This window comes from Patagioenas fasciata, chromosome 1 (genome assembly GCF_037038585.1).
Source record: "Patagioenas fasciata isolate bPatFas1 chromosome 1, bPatFas1.hap1, whole genome shotgun sequence".
NCBI classification, from domain to species: Eukaryota; Metazoa; Chordata; class Aves; order Columbiformes; family Columbidae; genus Patagioenas; species Patagioenas fasciata.
In genome coordinates, this window is record NC_092520.1 from 65,466,480 (window position 1) to 65,484,691 (window position 18,212).

The window sequence follows — 18,212 nt, forward strand, 5'->3', positions numbered from 1 at the left end:
CTTGCAGCCAGATGGCTCCTGATCACATTATGGGAGCCATCGGACATTGATTTGACATAGGTAGGTACAAAATAGACTCTGTGAAACGACTGTGTCAGGACACAACAGCGCAAGTTAAGGCCCAGTACCCTACCACATTAAGAAATCATGCTCCTTGTGCTTTACTCAGTATAGATCTGTTGTATTTGATACCAGAAATAAATAGATTTTAGTGGAGAGACATGAAAATAAATAGCAGGCACTCTGTTGGGAAATGTCGCATCCCTGGCAGTGGCCCTTAAGGAAGATTTCACACAGAGGCAGAAAGGGAGAGGTTGTACCTTCAAAAGCTGCATTGAACAGTGGTAATGAGTAACACACATTTTCTCCATACTCTACTGAGACAATTTCTTCCTACCAGGAAAAGACATTTTATAAATACATTTAGACTTTTTTTCTTTTAAATACAGTTGTAAAGATAAATCCAGCATAGCTGGAGACACGAGGAACAACGGGATCTCCCGACACCATCCAGAGAAAGCTATCCAACTTGATGTTCCAGCAGGGAAAACACTGTGTACTTAACGCACATTCCCTCACTTGCTGTTATTGCAAGCCATTATTAGCTTTGAGAGAGAAAGTGGTTTGGCTGCATATTTCACAGTACAGTGACTCCAGTCAATTGGATTCTTGAAGCAGGCTTTCTAAAAAGTATCATTACTTCCTCTTGATTTTTTTTTTTTGTGTCTGTACTCATTAACAAAATATATGAATAAGTACCCTGGGATGAAGAGAGGGGGAGCTGCAACAACAACAATTTGCAGAACACCACAAGGTTCAAACATCACTGCTACCTTTTTCAAAATCAGTAGAGACATGCCTTTGGAAAGAGGCCAAAACTGAAGGTATATAACAGACCTTCCCAAAGCCTTTGGTATGTTCCAAGTGCAGTAGGCATGTCTCAAGCTCACACATAGAGGTACACCTGGATTAAACCATGCCAGGAGAGAATTGCCCTCACTGTGTAAATCAGATCCATCTTCTCATGAGCCCACTCCACTCATCTGGCCATTCTGCAAGCAGGGTGACCATCAATGTCCCCATGCTGCAATGAGGTACATAAGGCACAATGAAGTCCAACTGGAGACAGGTAATTGGATACCATATAGCAGTGGTAGGGTTTGAATGTTGAAATGAAGGGTGTGGGTGGTGCCAGTCTCTTGCCTACCATAGGTAAAATAGAAAACTTCCTGAGCCCATCCTGCATGACATGTAGCGACTGCTTGGTCTGGTTGGAAAATGTTAGCATAAACAAAGGGCTGTAGGCCAAGGAAGACTGATAATACTTCTCCATAGTCTCTCCACCTTCATAATTAAAAGGGGAAATGAAAAAAGGATTTAGATTGTATTGAAAGAAAAGGCACTGGGGAGCAGATTCAATTTTTGAGTCATCACAGAAATTCTCTAAAATTCAATTACAGTGATGTAGATGTGACATAGGATGTACTATTATAGTACCCCAGAGAAGGTCAATAAAGTATATTGTAAGGTCTCCATGAGATTTCATCATGACTATAATATAGGTGAGTCTCATTATTTCATGTGTTTTGCAGCTGCTCTAACTGAATTTTCAGGGGTACCATCATATAATTATCAAAGATGATTACATTTTATGCCCCCAGATCTTGCAGGTTATGTCTACAGGGAAAGAGTTCAAACCTATTATATAATAGCAAAGATATAATTAGACTCTGGAGAGTGAATAAATAAATCACACTAAGCAAAAAAGAGCAACATATCTATCAACAGACCAACACATTTATAGCTGAAGTTAATGTCATATGATGAAAAGACCAATTTAAAGTACTGCAAATTTGCAGATATTTCACAGAACCTTGACTCTTAACCACTTACCAGTAAAATATCTCCATTCCTTTAGATACAAAATCTGTCTGGACTGACTGATGTTTTCATTTTCTGTACAAATACAGATGGGCCATAATGACTTAATATTTCACGTGTGGGCTAGATTTTACCTCCAGCGCTTACTGTGGATTTGCAAGTGTACAAAATGTATTTATGTTTAAATTCACAGTAAGTTCACAATGAAAAAAAAAAAATGAGAGAGACTGGCGGTAGGATTATTTTGTCTAGCCACGGGTGCTTACTGCCATCTGATATGCCCTAGGTGTCCAGGGCACCTGAATGGGATTGTCAGATAAGACACAGGAATTGAGAGAGGTCTGCTCCCTTGTGAAACAGCAACTCCAGGGTGTGTGGGGAGCATGGTGAAATCTAAAATGGCTCTAGATGTCATGATGTTTTAGCACCTTTATTTTTTCCTGAGATGTTATTTAGCTGGGGAGTTTGAGCCAGTGCCTGCCAAAGGACCCAGGTGTTTTGGCCGCTGGGACAGGTCCAGAGAAAATTTTAATCATCAGCCTCTGTGGGTCAGGGATTTTATCTGGAACTGTCCATTTATCCATTTATAGCTTTTGTGTGATAAGGGAATAAATTTAGTATCGTTGATTGTGGTAATCTTGTCTTGAGAAGACATGGCGGGAACAGGAGGGACAAGGAAGAACATGCAGAAACTGAAAAGACCTACCGATCAGTGAGTGGAGAGAAATGTGGGTGATGCTAGTTGTCCCTTCTGACAGCTTGACAATAAAGGGGCCAGTTGATATCAATTTGTGATGTTAGGCAAGGGAAGGATGGTTAGAGTTTCTGTAGCAAATTCAAGGAACCTTATAGAAAATGCATCTTTTGTGATGAGACGTAGATTCCTTTGTGAGTTTAAGGGGAGTACAGCTGGTGCTGCTTGGATGAGGCATTTCTGAGAAAACTACTAATTAATCATTGCTAGTTACATCCAGACTGTTTACATTTCAGCTTGTACTACAGGATAACTCTGTTAAAGTAGAGATGTTAAGGGCAGTTCAAACCATTTGCACTATAAGCTTGAACTACTGGGGTTTTTATGTCTCAGAACACCACTTTTGCCTCTGGTACTACTAATATGTGGATAAAACCTACACAGGAATATCCATTCTTTTGTGAAGTGTGTAGTGATGCTGGGCCAACTTTAAGGTTCCCAGTGCCACCTCACTACTCCCTCTTTTGGCACTGGTTGTGGTCATTATTGGAATTATGTATTTTACTTCACCACTCTGCAGAGCCACCTGCGCTGCTTCCCAAGCCCACGCACTGCCCTGGTTCCCCACCTTTCAATCACCTCTCACCACGGTGGGGACCTGCATCTTATGACTCCTCCCCATGTTCTCTCCACTAAAATCTCATCCAGTCTCCATTTTTCTTCCCATTCCTAGTCTTGCTGCCCAGCTCTCAGTCCCAGTTTTTCTGTCTCTCCTCAGTCTTCAATGTTTCCTCACCAGGTTTTTCTGTAATCTCCTTTGCATGTCCACCCCTTGCCCACTCTGAATTCAAATCGTCCTTCTTCTAGGCTTCCTGAGCACTGGCAAAGTTGTTGAAACTGTTGAGTGTGGTCTTCAAGTGCCAAAACACTATTATCCTTATTGCCTACCGAGAGAACAGAACTTGAAGCGTGGTGCACCAGAGGGGATGGAAATGCCTACTTTAGCCCAAAACAAGAGGGTAGAAGAACATACAGGAAGACCCAAAAGCACAAGAGCAAAGAATGTTTCTCATTTTTTTAGGAAATTAACAGGCTGGAAGTGATTCGTAACTCTGAAAGAGGAATAATCCTCCTAGTATTCCTAGAATGGCTTTCCAGCAAGAATTTCAAAATATGCCAGTCGTTAACTAAGCCTAACAGGGCTGCTGCAAGGAAAACATAGGCTTCACCAAGCCAGCAGATCACAAGTTGCAGACATAGGTGCAGAACCCAGAGTTCTTGTTTCGTGGGGTACTCTAAAGGACTAACTCAGAAAAAATACAGTGCAATATTTAGCATTTTTATTCATGTCAAAGAAGCATAGAAAATTGCCTGTAATGTTTACTTGGGTATCATATTACATGTTCCCTTAGTGTGAAAATAACGTGTGTATGTGTTTAAATTAAATGATGTATTTGTGCATGCAAATCAGGTTTCTTACACGTAGGCAGAAGTCTGCTCAGATGTTGTATGTGCAATTTAAGAAGAGCTTTGAACATTTTGCCCTGTATTTGCCTGAAGGAATGAAATCCAGTACATTAAGATTACATTCCTCTGTGCCCAGCCTTAGCAGTGCACAGAGCATGTTGGGTCACTGACTCTGTAAAGCATTTAAATTAACTTTTCTTAACAATTACAGTCATTAAGTCTCTCCTAAATTACAAATTAAGATCATCTGGATGCATTATAGAAGCAAAGGTGGTGTTAGCGGGGGGAGGGAACAAGAAGTTTAGCAACTCTTCAATTATTCATAATTTTACAGACAAGTTCGTGTTTCTGAGGACTAGGCTGTACTGTTGCAGTGGGTGTGTAGGGTGAGGCATCTCTGCAGTACGTTCTGACCTTCGATTCTGCTCCCGCTGCTCTCCCTGCTTGTTATGTAGCCTCTTCAGCTGTCTGTCGGTCTTTGTTAGGTGCACCAAAGTGCTGGTGTGAGTTTGCCGTGGCTTAAGCCTCTTGTATCTATACCATTTGTTGATGGCCTCTACCTTGCTGCCTCTCAGGGCACTTGGCTGACTGGTGAACAGGTAGATTGCTCCAGATGTGAGTCATGACATGGACCAGTATATAAAGCATTACTGTAAGGAGGGAATTTGGCCTTAAATACAAGCTTGAGCCTCAGATATAGATACAGCCATTAGGAAAATAATTTTTGTGTGTCCAACATATACCATAAATACAGTCCAGATATCCTCTGAACTTCTCAACTAGACTTACATAGTATTTGGCCAGCAAAGAATTAATTCGACCTGATGGGTTTTGTGATTAACAGAGTAAAGCTTCTGAGTAGTATTGTGATAGGAAGGACAAGGACATGGGAACATTGTGAAGGGAGTGAGGGAAAGAGAGAAAACGGCATATTGCAGACAGAGAATTACATTTCAGATCATTAACAGCAAAAAACTGCTTTCTGCCTTTGAAGGATATAAAAACAAGGGAAGAATTTCAGACCCTGGATAAACTGTAGAAAGAAAATGTCCGAAGGAGACCCATGGAAGAATTTAACCAGTATTTACATTGTGAGAAGTCAGGAAGAAAGTAAATCAGCTAGCGTGGGCACCGCATGAGGGACACAAGTGACATTTGTCAGTCCAGCCTACATTACTGTGCTCCAGGCAGGACCTCATGACTCTCAATCTCCCTTTCCAGGTATAACATTTTGTGAACAGGTTTTCAAAGTCAATTCAAGATACAAGCAGAGGAACGGACTGGCTCGTATATCTTCAGGCACAAGACCTTAAGACATCTGTGCAGGCTGCCAACACAGAGCTGTTTTCTGCTGTCATTGAACAGTAGCCGCTTCAACAGTAGCTCATTGACTTCATGGATACTATTTACATGCTCACTAATGGTACTGAGGAGTCTTCCCCAGAGCAATCAAGACCATGGGCCAGAGAAAGCATACAAAAATGCATTGGTTTAAAACAAAATATTTGGCTGCTGCCAACACCTCAATGCAGTTTTCTCTGTCTCCATCCATTAGTTTAAATGAAAAAATAAAAAATATAAAAGACTTTAACAAGCAAGCAGTGAAAATCCTTGGAAGAGGCTATAGTGTAAGCCCCCTGTTTAACTCAGGCCCTATATACCAAGGGAATACTTCAAATACTGTTTCGTTGGCTGTGTTGGAAAGGGAAATAAACATAGATGCTTCTCACACACCTACATACACCTTCTATCCTGAGGGTTTTTTTCCAGGAATTAGCTTTTAAAATAATCCTGTAAAAAGCTTTGGATTCTTTTTGGGAAAGGATCCCAAGCAGCTCAGTTGGTATGTTGTGAGAACTAAATGCAAGGTTGGTTGTTGTAGGTTCTTGTGGGTTCTGGTCTAAGAGAGGTAACAAACTGCTTCAGGACAAACAGAACTGGGACCCTTCCTCTGAGCAAGCACATAGTCTTACAGTTCAGCTTTAAAATGAAAACAAGAAGAGTATTTGGAGAACAGCTTCTCAGTGGGTAGTGAATGGTGCAGGTGATGGAGTCAGCTTGGCCTCCAGACTTCCCGCTAACCTGGAATCATCAGCACTCATACAGAAGTATTATCACACAACTGGGTTTGGTCTTTTTAACCAGCTGACATTTAGAATTTATTATCTATGTTGAAGGTAATATACCACAGTCATACATTGCAGGTGATACAATACCATATTAAAATATTAATCAAATCTGCAAACCATCTACATTCGTGAAGGCAAGTAATAAGCCAAGGAAGAAGTTATAAACAAAATGGAAATTCATTGCAATATCTTTGAAAAATATCCTGTGAGCCAAAATATACTGTACTTGGAAAGGTATCCTAAATATTTCCTCTTAATACAAGCTTCCTAATTAAAAGATGTATTACATATATTAAGAGTAATGAAAGTGCAATTGATTTTAAGGGATGTGAATTTAAACTCTCCTGTCACTCTGAGAAAGAGCATGGACACCAGCTGGGTAATGAATGGAATATGATATTCTGCTAGACCTAGAAATTTGTTTTGGCCAAACTTATGAGCTAAGCCTCTTTGATTTTTTCCACCATATAAATGAAAATTTGTGACATCATTTTGGTCAGTTTTACCCCTAAATTTATGATCCAAATTTCTGTTAGACTTTGAGTTTGAACCAATGGCTCAAATCACCACCAATTTAGAAACTTAATTTTACAAGGTACATATAATGTTAGAGCTGTTCGTTCCCTGTTTATAGTTTTTTATTAAATTGAAGTGATTATTGCATATCAGAAAACTCTATTAGCATCCAAATGATAATAAATGCTTAAAATAAAGCTCTGGTTACCCTTTCTAGTTACCTTTCTAAGTAGTTTCTCGAAGTCAGATGACTCCAGTGTTTTATTCAACACATACATACAACAATCACACTCCAAGATGAGACTCCCCAAGTTTATACCAAAAGCAAGGCATTTACTGACTCAGGGCATGCTTGAAATACCTGTCAATAAGTCTCAGAACTTAATTAATTTTCTGAGGGGCTAAATGACCATAGTATCCTACAGCTGTTTGAAGAGGACAATTAAATAAAGAATTCCCTCACGTAGCTCCCCATAAGCGTAACAGTGAAATACATGCTTTAGTATGGTGGTGACTACTGCTCTTGCCAGGTGTCAGGGCTTGCTGTGGCCAGTTTAAGTTCCAGACAAATCCTGAGATAAGGTCTGATCCATCAAAGGTGGAGGCTTCCAGATAGGATGGCCCATCATTCAGGCACCTCCAATGCCTACTGCTTCTTGGCTTTCCATTCAGATCTTGTAAATTTTAGTGGTATAACAAACACACTCTTTGTACTGCTTAAAAGCACCAGATAAGTGCTCCTTGGCAATAAAGTGTGAAGCTTTTGGATTCCTGGGTGTGCTGCAGGGCTTTGGTTACCTGTTTGGACAGGACATCTTATGACTCTTGCTGAAGTTAATCAGGAGTGAAGTGGTTTTGAGTAGTTTTGGTCTTATATCCTTATTGGTGTATTTTCATGTGCAAACTGAGTATAGAAAGTCACCAGATGAGTGTGACAGTTCTGGAGACTGATAGGAGTTACTGACTCCTACTGACTGGTAGGAGTTACACAAGATAAGACAAAACTGGGCATCTGGGGCTGAATGTAATGAGTTACTCAAATCACTTTGCAAGTGAAAACCACAGTATACTGTTTAATTATATGCTAATGTACTGTGTTTTTTACTAGATTTGGCTTCATTTGCCATAATCCCTGAACAAGTGAAGCTCCTAATCACAGGAGTTGTCAAAGGTGGAGGCAAAGGGACGCAGGAGGAGAAGGAGAATTCTCACACTTCAGGCAGCTGAATACTGTCTTGGAAACACTGCCTCTGACACAAACTTGTCCCAAGGGTCCCTGCCTTCTTATCCTGCTTCCCATAAGATGCACAATACAGACCTGACGGAGCGATAAGCTCTTGTGCTGGCTACCACTGAAGTGACTGCAAGACATTCTGGAATGCATCAAGTGTTGTATGCAGTGATGTAGCCTGAAAAATGAGTCCTGAGGCATTTGAAATCAAACATCTGAAATTGTCGGGCATATTTGGTCATCTTTTCTTCTCTGTTTCCCTCCTTTTTCTATTAAATCAGGCTAACACCAACCATTTTAGAGAGAAATTGAAGATACAATCAATATTGATTGTAAAGCTCTGGAATATTGAATGTTTTACAAGAAACATCCATAATATCTTGGCAACATCCATAAGAAAGTTAATACAGGTGTAGCAGGGCTTGATGTTGTGTCATTAATAATGTTCGTGCTTACACATTGCATAAGGAAGAAAAAAAGGAACTGGTAAAAGTGCTACTTGTTCAATGTATGTTGGCTAAGGTGCGTAAATATCCAGTATGTGAGGATGGAGGTTGCACAGCCTTCATCGGGGCAATTCCCTGAATTCTGGCTTTGCAGCTTTAGTGTTGGTCTCGTACTGTGTCCCCTCTTCCCTTCACAGGGATGCACATGGGTACCTAGATGTCCAGCCGTGGATATGGACATAAGACGTCTGCAAATTTTAATTTCAGATAACCAAAAAAAAAAAAAAAAAAAACAACAACAAAACAACCAACCAAAAAAACAAACTAAAACCAAACAAAAAGAAAAGCACCAAAAAAAAAACCCCAACCATCATTTAAAATGATACTATCCTTTGTGTCCTTTGGTCATTCCCAATTTTAGCTCTCCCTCTCTCCTTCTGAAAGTTTTCCCTCATCTTGCTCTTCTTGCTAATTCTCATTGCCTTCTTCTCCTTTTGACAGAATCATAGAACAGTAGTTTGGGATGGAAGGGACCTTCGAAGGCCATCTGGTTCAACTCCCTGCAATGAGCAGGGACATCTGTAACTAGATCAGGTTGCTCAGAACCCCATCCAGCCTGGCCTGGAATGTCTCCAGGAATGGCTGAGTCTTGTTTTGAAACAAAGGCAGAACCTTATGTCCACAGACAGCCTAGGGAGAAAATCCAGATGTCAGGAAGTCAATGGCCTTGTTGACTGCAGCAAGTTAAAGTCCAAGACATTTTAGCATATGCAGAACAGCAAAGTTCACTTGTAATTTTAGATTATTTCCCGATGGAGCAAGAAGTGAAAGAGACAGATTTATTCATTAGCATCTACTGAAATAGAAGATGCAAGTTCAATCCCAGCTCTTCTTGAGTGTCCTACCTCAATTCAGTAGCGATTTCATATTTCCCTAGGAGAATCAGCAAAGTGCTTAAGCTTCCCATGTATCACGAAGTCCATCTTTCCATGGCATTTTGTCAGTGAAGTAGCAGACAAAAAGCAAGATATACATGTACTGATGAATTTTATCTGATCAGCCAGTCAACTTTCAGGATCACATACACATAACACCTATTTATACATGTGAAAATGAATTGGGAACTCTAATATGCTAATTAGCTCAGTTATACAAGCATCACCACTTTATATATTCTTTCTACACTTTCGAACACTTTCTACACCTTCAAACAAATTCAAAACATGCAAGGCATGAGCAAAGCATCAAAGTGAAAGGTGTTAGTTAGTTGGACTGAAAGTTAGTTTACCTAGAAGTGTTTTTTTGTTTGGTTGGTTGGTTTGGTTTGGGGTTATGCTGTCCCATCCGTTTAACCTGTCATTATCCCTTCCTTTGTTCCCTCCAACCTAACCATTGCCCTATGCCTTCCTATCTCTCTTTCCTTCTTTCCTCTCCTCCCTCCACTCACATTCACATTCATACCTCTTGTATTCTCCCTGTGCACCAGAGATGTGTCATTAAAACACAGGAGGAAGATTTCTCTTCCTTTCAAATCAGCACTACAGTGCAAATAACATTTACAAGAAATAATTACAGGGAAAGAATTTTGTCAATTTTCCACACCATTGGAGCATATTTAAAACAGGAAGAATGTTTGGAAAATTGAATAACTTACTTTCCATTGTGGAAATGCAAACAGCAGTTTACAGAGACTTGTACCTCTCTCAGATTGGGATGAATAGTAGCAAAATGCAAACTACCATTTTTCCTTTCTCCAAAATTTGAATCCTTAAGTCAAAATCTGGGTTATGTTAAGGTTTTCTAATGAAAGACTTTGCTAAATATTAGCATAGGCAAAATTGTTCCCTTTCTTCTGTTAGTAAGGAACTTGTAGTTTGACTTTTCAGAACTGCTATTGTCTCTGACAATTTGATACCAAAGGTAGATGCATTGATAAAGTTGGACTGTTTTGAAAAGACAGAGAAAATACAAGGTCAGCTGAGGTTGTCATCTTAATTTCAGACAGAACATCAGCATGTGTGTAAGTATGTACAATTTATATTTAGTATATACACATCCTAAGGGCTTCCCTAAAAGTTAGGATAATAAAGAAACTGTCTGACATGGGCATCTTATGTGCTGGATGATTTCAGCAGACAAATACTGAAATTAAGTAAGAAAGGCAAGAACATCAAAGGTGAAGATGGAACAAATCTCTCATAGCATTGCAAAAGTTTGGAACTACAAATAACAAATCCAGAAGCATCAGAGATTAATGTTCTTTAATACCCACAGTTCTCCCTTCTCCCCAAATAATATAACCTCACAAAATTTGACAAAGTTTTAGAAATACGAGTATGACAAGAAAAAGAAACAAACTGTTTGAGAAATGACTTGTCTAGAGAATATGCATCAAGGAACAGAACAAAACAAAACTATATGGAAAGACTTTGGTAAAGCAAATAATTTTACTATGGTAAGTATGAAAAAGAAGTAAATGCATAGAAAAGGACAACATATATGAAAAACTGAAAAATACAATGCAAAACAATACCTGCAAACAAAGATACTGTGGAGAATGAAGCTAAAAATCCAGATAGAAATGTAGTGGAACACATCAAATATCTACTCATCCCTGGTTTAAAACTTTATATCCAAAATCTAGCTCAAAAGGGCTTGAACTGCTGACTGTCCTGGCATCCAATCTTTTTATTAAATCAATATCAAAACTTCAACGAACATTTATAATGCAGGAAAAGGACTCTTAAGAGTACTCTTAATACATGCTCCTACAGCAATGTATCGCAAGTGTCCTGCACTCCAGCTGTTCCTGGCCCTTCAGCTTAACTCTTTCCTAGCATCTTCTCTTCTCTTGGCTTTTTGGACATTTGAGGAAGGATTGTACTTGGATCCATCCTTCTGTGTTCTTCAAAACCTCTCTGAGTTTTTGAAAGACCATGAAGAATGTCTTGTGTAGCATATAAAGCGTTCTTTCTCAGCAACAAGACAAAAGGTAGTTTAATTTGGTTATGGTTTAACTACTTCTACAGTAGTTGGTATGAGATCTTCCTTCTAGGAAAGGGGTCATGATTAATACATTTGGTAATTACATACATTCTAGAAGGCACAGAAATATGTATTTAATTATTTATTACAAACACAAGAGCATGGTTACTGTTGATGTTCGATCTAAGCTAACTGCTTTGTAATTTTCAGACTTTTGCTGCCTTCCTTGTAGAAAGACATAATTCTGAAAAATTAGAAAAATATTTAGACAAGCTAGCCTGGAATAGTCTGCCTAATGATTTGGAAGAAGGTCTCCAAATGCGACATAGGATTTTGTGACTATTGGTAAGCAGCTTCAGTTCCCAGATACCTCTGAGGATGGGGACTTGTAATGACTCAACTGGAGAAGTGAGTCAGGAGGATGTGAAGAATCTCTGAGAGATACCTTTTGGAATCAAACAAACTTTTCTGGCTGGAGGAAGACTTTTTCTGATTAGTTTATACACAAACCAGCACCCACACGTGTTTTCTCTGTCCTGATGAAAAACAAAACAAACCAAAAACCAAAAACCAAAACAAACAAACAAACCAACAACTAAAAAGGAACATAGTGCTTCACAGATAGAGGAGGCAACCGGTGAAGAACAGAACCTATATGCCAACCACACGGGGGCAGAAAGTGTTGGGAGAGAAGTGCTGGGGGTGGTGGTAGGTGCTGCAACAAACCTGACTGAGGAGACTGGGTGGATTAAGAAGGCAAGGAAGAGAGTTAAAAGCCCTGAATGAGCATACTCAGAGGTAGTCATCAGTTTAACATCAGTGAGTTCAGCCTTTGAAGCAAGTGGGATAGTAATGGAAGATGGAAGACCTTTGCAGGTATGTGCTTGCAATTTTGTGTTTTAGCAAATAAATATAAGCTCTGGGAAAGGAGCTCTTGGTCAAACACATCCTCAGAAGTGTTGCCTTTTCATTCCTAGGATGTCCTGTTCAGTTATTTTACTTTTCCTTTTTACACTACTTTCTCTCTGAGCCCTTAATTTTGAAACCAGGTGAATATCACGACTTCTGGGAGACAAAAGAGGTCTCTAGACTACTCCATTTTCGATATAAAGCAGATGATTTTCTGCCACAAAAGGAGAAAGGATCTCCAAGAACGAAAGTGTCCAATAATCCTCTCTCCTTTCCCTCCTCATGTCACCATTTCTGGATGCAAGTGTCTTGCAGCACAGCTGGACAAGAGAATTCCAGACCCTGCAGTAAAGGGAGAGGATGCAAGATGTAAAAGGGAGAATCCTGTCAGCCTTATTTAGTTGATGACAGCAATAAGAATGCACACAAGGCAAACACACTGTCTTTTTTAGATGCATAATGCAGGCAGTTTTCATACCGCCCTACCTCACCCGTGACTTGAGGGAAGACAGAGGCCTTCTGGATGAACCTAAGAGGTACCACAATCAAGTCCTCTGTCATGATACTGCCTCTGACACGACTGAAGGTAGGGTGGAAGGATGATTATGTGACAAAAGGTATTCATGTGCCACAGAGCCCTCCATCCTGATAGAAAAGGTAAGCAGTAAGAAGCCTCGTAAGTCGAGATGGTCGAGATCACAGGTTCTCACAGTCTACCCTTCCTTTCCTTCCTTGTGGTCACATACACTTATTTTGGCACTGTTGCTTGCAAGTCCCCTCGTTCCAGCTAGGTGCTCAGGGCAGGAATTTCAGATGTGTCAGAGAGGGTAGATGAATGATAATTGATGCCAGGCTTCAATGTGACAATAAAAAATTTTCATTTTGGAGGCCCTTTGACAAATGTAGGTCTTCTTTTTCTTTCATACTTACTTTTCCACTGTTACTGAGTCACTTAAGGATGAGCTTCTCTTTTTTTCTACACATCTCTTCACCACTGCAAAGGGTACATACTCAGCATCCCTGCTGAGCAGTTCCAATGGGTCAGCTGTCAGTCCTGGTAGGATGTGGACTACCAGACCAAACCACAGGGAGCCCACTCAGAGGTAGGACCTTAGGCACCTGTGCTACACTGTGATTGTAACCTACATATGTCCTGGGTGACCTGAGATCAGCAGGGCTGCTAAACAGCTGAGAACATATTCTTGTTGTTGCTTTTGATTGTCCTCTGCTTAGAAGACTGGGAGAAATGGAAGAATGAAAAATAACCTAATTTTGGCTAAAAATATAAACCATAAAATCCTGCGGTACCTCTCTGATCCATGATGAAAAACCATCCTCAGAAAAACATCTTGCTTCAGAAGTACTAGAACTAATGAATCCTAATTTCCTACAGATTTGTGTCCAGTGGGTCGACTGACTTGTGTGGTCTAAGAAGATGCATGCTTTTTGGGTGGCTGAAGAACATGTGAGGTCTCCCTCTGTGTGGATTTGTTGCTTTCTCAAAAGGTGTGTTCACATTGTGTTTTCCTCAAATCTGGGCAACAAATTAGGAATGACTGTTTTTACCCAGCTGTTAACTGTTAGAGACTTCTGAGGATGTATCTTTGTTGGCCAGTAGATTCAAAAGTTGTTGGGAAGGAACACAAGCATCACATGAGCCTTGTTTCCACAGGAAATGGGGCTAAAAACCTATTGTTCTCCTTTCTACTCCACACTTTCTTCTGTCTTTCATGGCCCTACTACCTTTGTCTGGGAACACTAAGTACGTACTGGAATACCAAGTAAGTTCGCAAATGACACTCAGCTGGGAGGTGCTGTTGACCCTCTTGAGGGCAGAGAGGCCCTGCAGCGGTACCTGGGCAAACTGGAGAACTGGGCAATCACCAACCACATGAAGTTCAACAAGAGCAAGTGTCATATTTTGCACCTGAGACACAGCAACCCAGGTTGTACATACAGACTGGGGAATGAGATGCTGGAAAGCAGCTCCACGGAGAGGGATCTGGGGGTTCTGGTCGACAGCAAGTTGAACATGAGCCATCAGTGTGCTGTGGCAGCCAAGAGGGCCACCGGTGTCCTCGGTCCATCCAGCACAGCATTGCTAGCCAGGCGGGAGAGGTGATTGTCCCGCTCTGCTCTGCACTGGTGCAGCCTCACCTGGAGCACTGTGTGCAGTTCTGGGCAACACAGGATAAAAAGGATATAAAGCTACTGGAGAGTGTCCAGAAGAGGGCTACGAAGCTAGTGAAGGGTTTGGAGGGGAAGCCATATGAGGAGTGGCTAAAGTCACTTGGTTTGTTCAGCCTGGAGGAAACTGAGGGGAGACCTCATTGTGGTCTACAGCTTCCTCACAATGGGCGGAGAAGAGACAGGCACCAAACTCTTCTCTTTAGTGATCAGTGACAGAACCCAAGGCAATGTCAGGAAGATGTGCCAGGGGAGGTTTAGGTTGGACATTAGGAAAAGGTTCTTCCCCCAGAGGGTGGTTGAGCACTGGAACAGGCTCCACAGGGAGGTGTCACAGCCCCAAGTCTGACAGTGTTCAGGAAGAGACTGGACATCGCCCTCAGACACATGGTGTGAACTGTGGGGTTGTCATATGCAGGGACAGGAGTTGGACTCAATGATCTTAGTGGGTCCATTCCAACTCAAGACATTCTATGGTTCTATGATCTCTTCTCAGGAACAGATGCACCCGTAGGCTGTAGGGAGATAACCTCATTCCCAGTTTATTCCATCATTTCACTTGTCATCTATTCCTACCTTCGTCCTTGTCTTTCATATAACCTAATCTCAGCAAGGAACTAAATTAAAGAACAATTCACTTGCTGCTAAGAGAAGCAGCCACTTTGGAAGGTCAGACAGGCTTTTGTCTGTCGTGATACCAACCATAACCTTTTCTTCTCTGCAGGTATGAAGGAAGCAACTTTCTATGTAGCTCCAGGGTCAGTCTTTGATAACTGGAACTATTGAATTTAATATTTTAGTAAAATGAAATTATGCCCAATTACAATATAATGCTCATTCATAACATGGATTTTGTTATGTGTTGATAAGAACAAATGCACCCCTGTTTCCAATGCACACATTTGCCAAACAGCATGGTGATAGTCAGGTCAGCTGTGGACTTACAAGAATACAGATTTTATGAATCTTGTATCCTAACAAGGCTGAAAGGTCTCATTTGAGAATTATTTTCCGTTGATCTACCAAGCACTATCAACTTTTCATAGTAGATGTTGGATGCTCACAAAAATAGATGTAATGTTGATATCTTTCTCCTTTATGACCTCTGAGTTAGCTAGTGTTAGTTGTACTCAGGCCATTTTCAGGTGTGTTGTTTTTTTCACAATTCATTTATTTTTGCTTCAGTGTTAAATAATGCTATTTGAATAGGTTATTTCACATTTTCCAATTTTATGGAACACTGTCTTTGCAGAAATAGTGCCATTTGCCTCAAGAACAGCTAGTTGACAGCCAGAATTTGCAACCTTTAGAAATTTCAACAGTATGAGAATATTTGTGCGTTGCCTTGGAAGAAAAGAATCAGTAGTTCAGAAAGGTAGCTATGGTATTTTCCATTTGACACACATTGAAGTTATTTCTTTAGAATTTGCCTGGCCTGCCCATAGGTCCTTGAGACTCAATGATTCTTGGGGTCTCTCATGTGGTCCTTCCCTGATGGAGTCCTGCAGGAGGTCTGGGGCTTCCCCAAACCTGATTCGGAGTGGTAGGAAAGTGAGGCAGGCTTCAGAGGCAAATGTGTGGGGATTCACCTCAAATTCCCTTAAAACCTAGGCATATGTGAAAAGAACTGTTTGATTTGTCATCTTCCCCCTTGCCTCGTCTACTCCCAGGAGCTTCCCAGAAGTGTTTCCCTGCTCCCCAGTACAGGGTCCGGTGCCCCTTCTCCGTACCAAACCTGCTGAAACCTTCTTTCAGTTCACCAGCAAAATCCGAATTCAGCAGGAGCAGGGAAGGGATGCGGGGCTCCTCCTCATCCTGTGGTGCACCTCTAGGTGGGGTAGGCGAGTTTCAGCAGCGAGCGGAGCCCGCTCCGGGGCTTGATGAAACTTCCCCGGCAGAGAGCGGGCGGGAAGAAGTTGTTGGAAGCCTCTCCGAGCTTGCGAAGGAAACCGGCAGCTCGGGGCTTTGGTGTGTTTGGATTCTCTGGGACCGAGTTTGGGACATTCATGACAAGCTCTGAGAGAACAGGAGACGCACGCTGGCTGTGCCTGAGTCTCGGCACCTGTGAGAGTCCGACCAAGGGGTTATCCTGAGCCCTGTACCCAGGGGTGGACCTCTTCTCCAGGCTTCAGTGGTGGTGAGTCCATCTGAGCAAGGTAGGCTGGTGTCAAGCGTCTTTGCTGCCTCTATCCAAAGCTGGCGTGGCACTGGTGCAGGAGCTGCTCCGTCCTGGGGATGTCACTGAGGGCTGTGGCTGGAAATCATGTCGGGTTTAGGTTTCGTTTGAACAAGATCTATCATTCAGTGGGTTTCTCTGCTCCTGATATCAGATTAATAATCCCTTTTTAAAATCTGAATGTGAGAAAGCAGCTACAGTTTCTGGTAGCATCTGTGATTAAAAGCTCACATTGAACGTGCTTCAGACTTTTTTATTATTAAAAGTACTGATGTTCTGATCAGTTCACAAACTCTAGAGGATCCAGCAGGATTTTTTTATTTGAGTGGATGTACATAATTCTCCAGAGGATAGTGAGGCTGCTGGTTTGGGGTTTGTGTTAGCATTGCAAACTAATTTGCCTGTACATTTGGGACTGTTACTATATTTTTGAAATTACTACTAATGCTGTGAGATATTGTGGTGTCGGTAGAGTTGAGGCTGACTGCATGCACATGTGAATATGTTTGTAGTGTGCCGATTTTTATTTCTCGTTTCCACAACCTCACCGAAAAAGGGTGCTGTGAGACTGAGGTGTGGAGATGAAAGCAAGGTGCTGCCCACACTAGGGAGCACCTGGGCAGCAATGGCATCTTATACCTGATCCAAGCACAGTGCACTGCAGCTTACGTAGTGCCAGACCAGCTCTGAAATGCCGAGTTCAGCTACGTCTGAGGGAACAGACAGCTCATCCAGGGCTGTAAAACCTACTCCAACAGTAAAGTGTCCTGTGTTAGCCTTGTACAACTGTGAAAGATGGTCACTGATACTCAGCTGAGTGTTTTTAGGTGTTGCTGCCATGGCTATAGAACTGATACAGTGGATTAGAAAAAAGTACAGTTAGACACTTGTAGGCCTAAGAGAAAAAGTGTTTTCATGTTTGCAACCTGTGGAGCTTTAGGTAGTACATGAAGGGGCTCTGGATAGCACTTCAGATCTGTCCCCCATGGGATAAGGGGTGAGATCCTCATTTAGTGCAATGAGCTTAGTGATCAACACTTCCTTGGGGTACCACCCAAAACCTCGTTATATGCCTCAAGCTACAAGGAAAACTTTCGCACCTAGGGCTGCTGGAATAGACGAGGCACATGGCTGCTGCTCTCACTTCTCTACAGTAGAGGAATGTAATCTTGTACACTGCAGTTTCAAAGGCTAGCTCTTGGAATGTTTTGGACAAATAGTGGAAATCTCTGGCAGGTCTATAAGAAAAAATATGGGAGATCCCAGATTTTAAAAGGATTGTACAAAATGTGATTATACAAAATGGAGTCAAACAGCATGACTATGATCAGGATTACTCAGTTCTTTGTTATTCTCAGTCAGAAATGTCTGAGACATAGAAAGTGAAAAGAATACAAATGAAACTAAAGGCAACACAGTTAAGAAATTAATTTTGAAATTACACAAAACAAGGACAACCAAATGAAAGAAATAAATTACATTCATCAGCAGCCAGTTTGGCTCTGCACCACTCAGTGGGAACAATTTCACTTTCAGGTAAACTACTGTGGACACGATTTCGCTAGAGATGTCTGACAAGCATGAAACTGTT

At 41.3% G+C, this 18,212-nt stretch overlaps 1 protein-coding gene across 4 annotated transcripts in view; it reads left to right on the forward strand.

Moving 5' to 3' along the window:
- Positions 1-16,332: 16,332 nt before the first annotated feature.
- Positions 16,333-18,212, forward strand: part of EDAR (ectodysplasin A receptor) — a 74,528-nt gene continuing 72,648 nt past the window's right edge. For 3 of the 4 annotated variants that reach the window (XM_071807739.1, XM_071807743.1, XM_071807749.1), the window contains exon 1: positions 16,333-16,601. The gene's annotated coding sequence lies outside the window, so the exon portion shown is untranslated. The remainder of the gene's footprint in view (positions 16,602-18,212) is intronic. The other variant, XM_071807751.1, reaches the window with a different exon arrangement.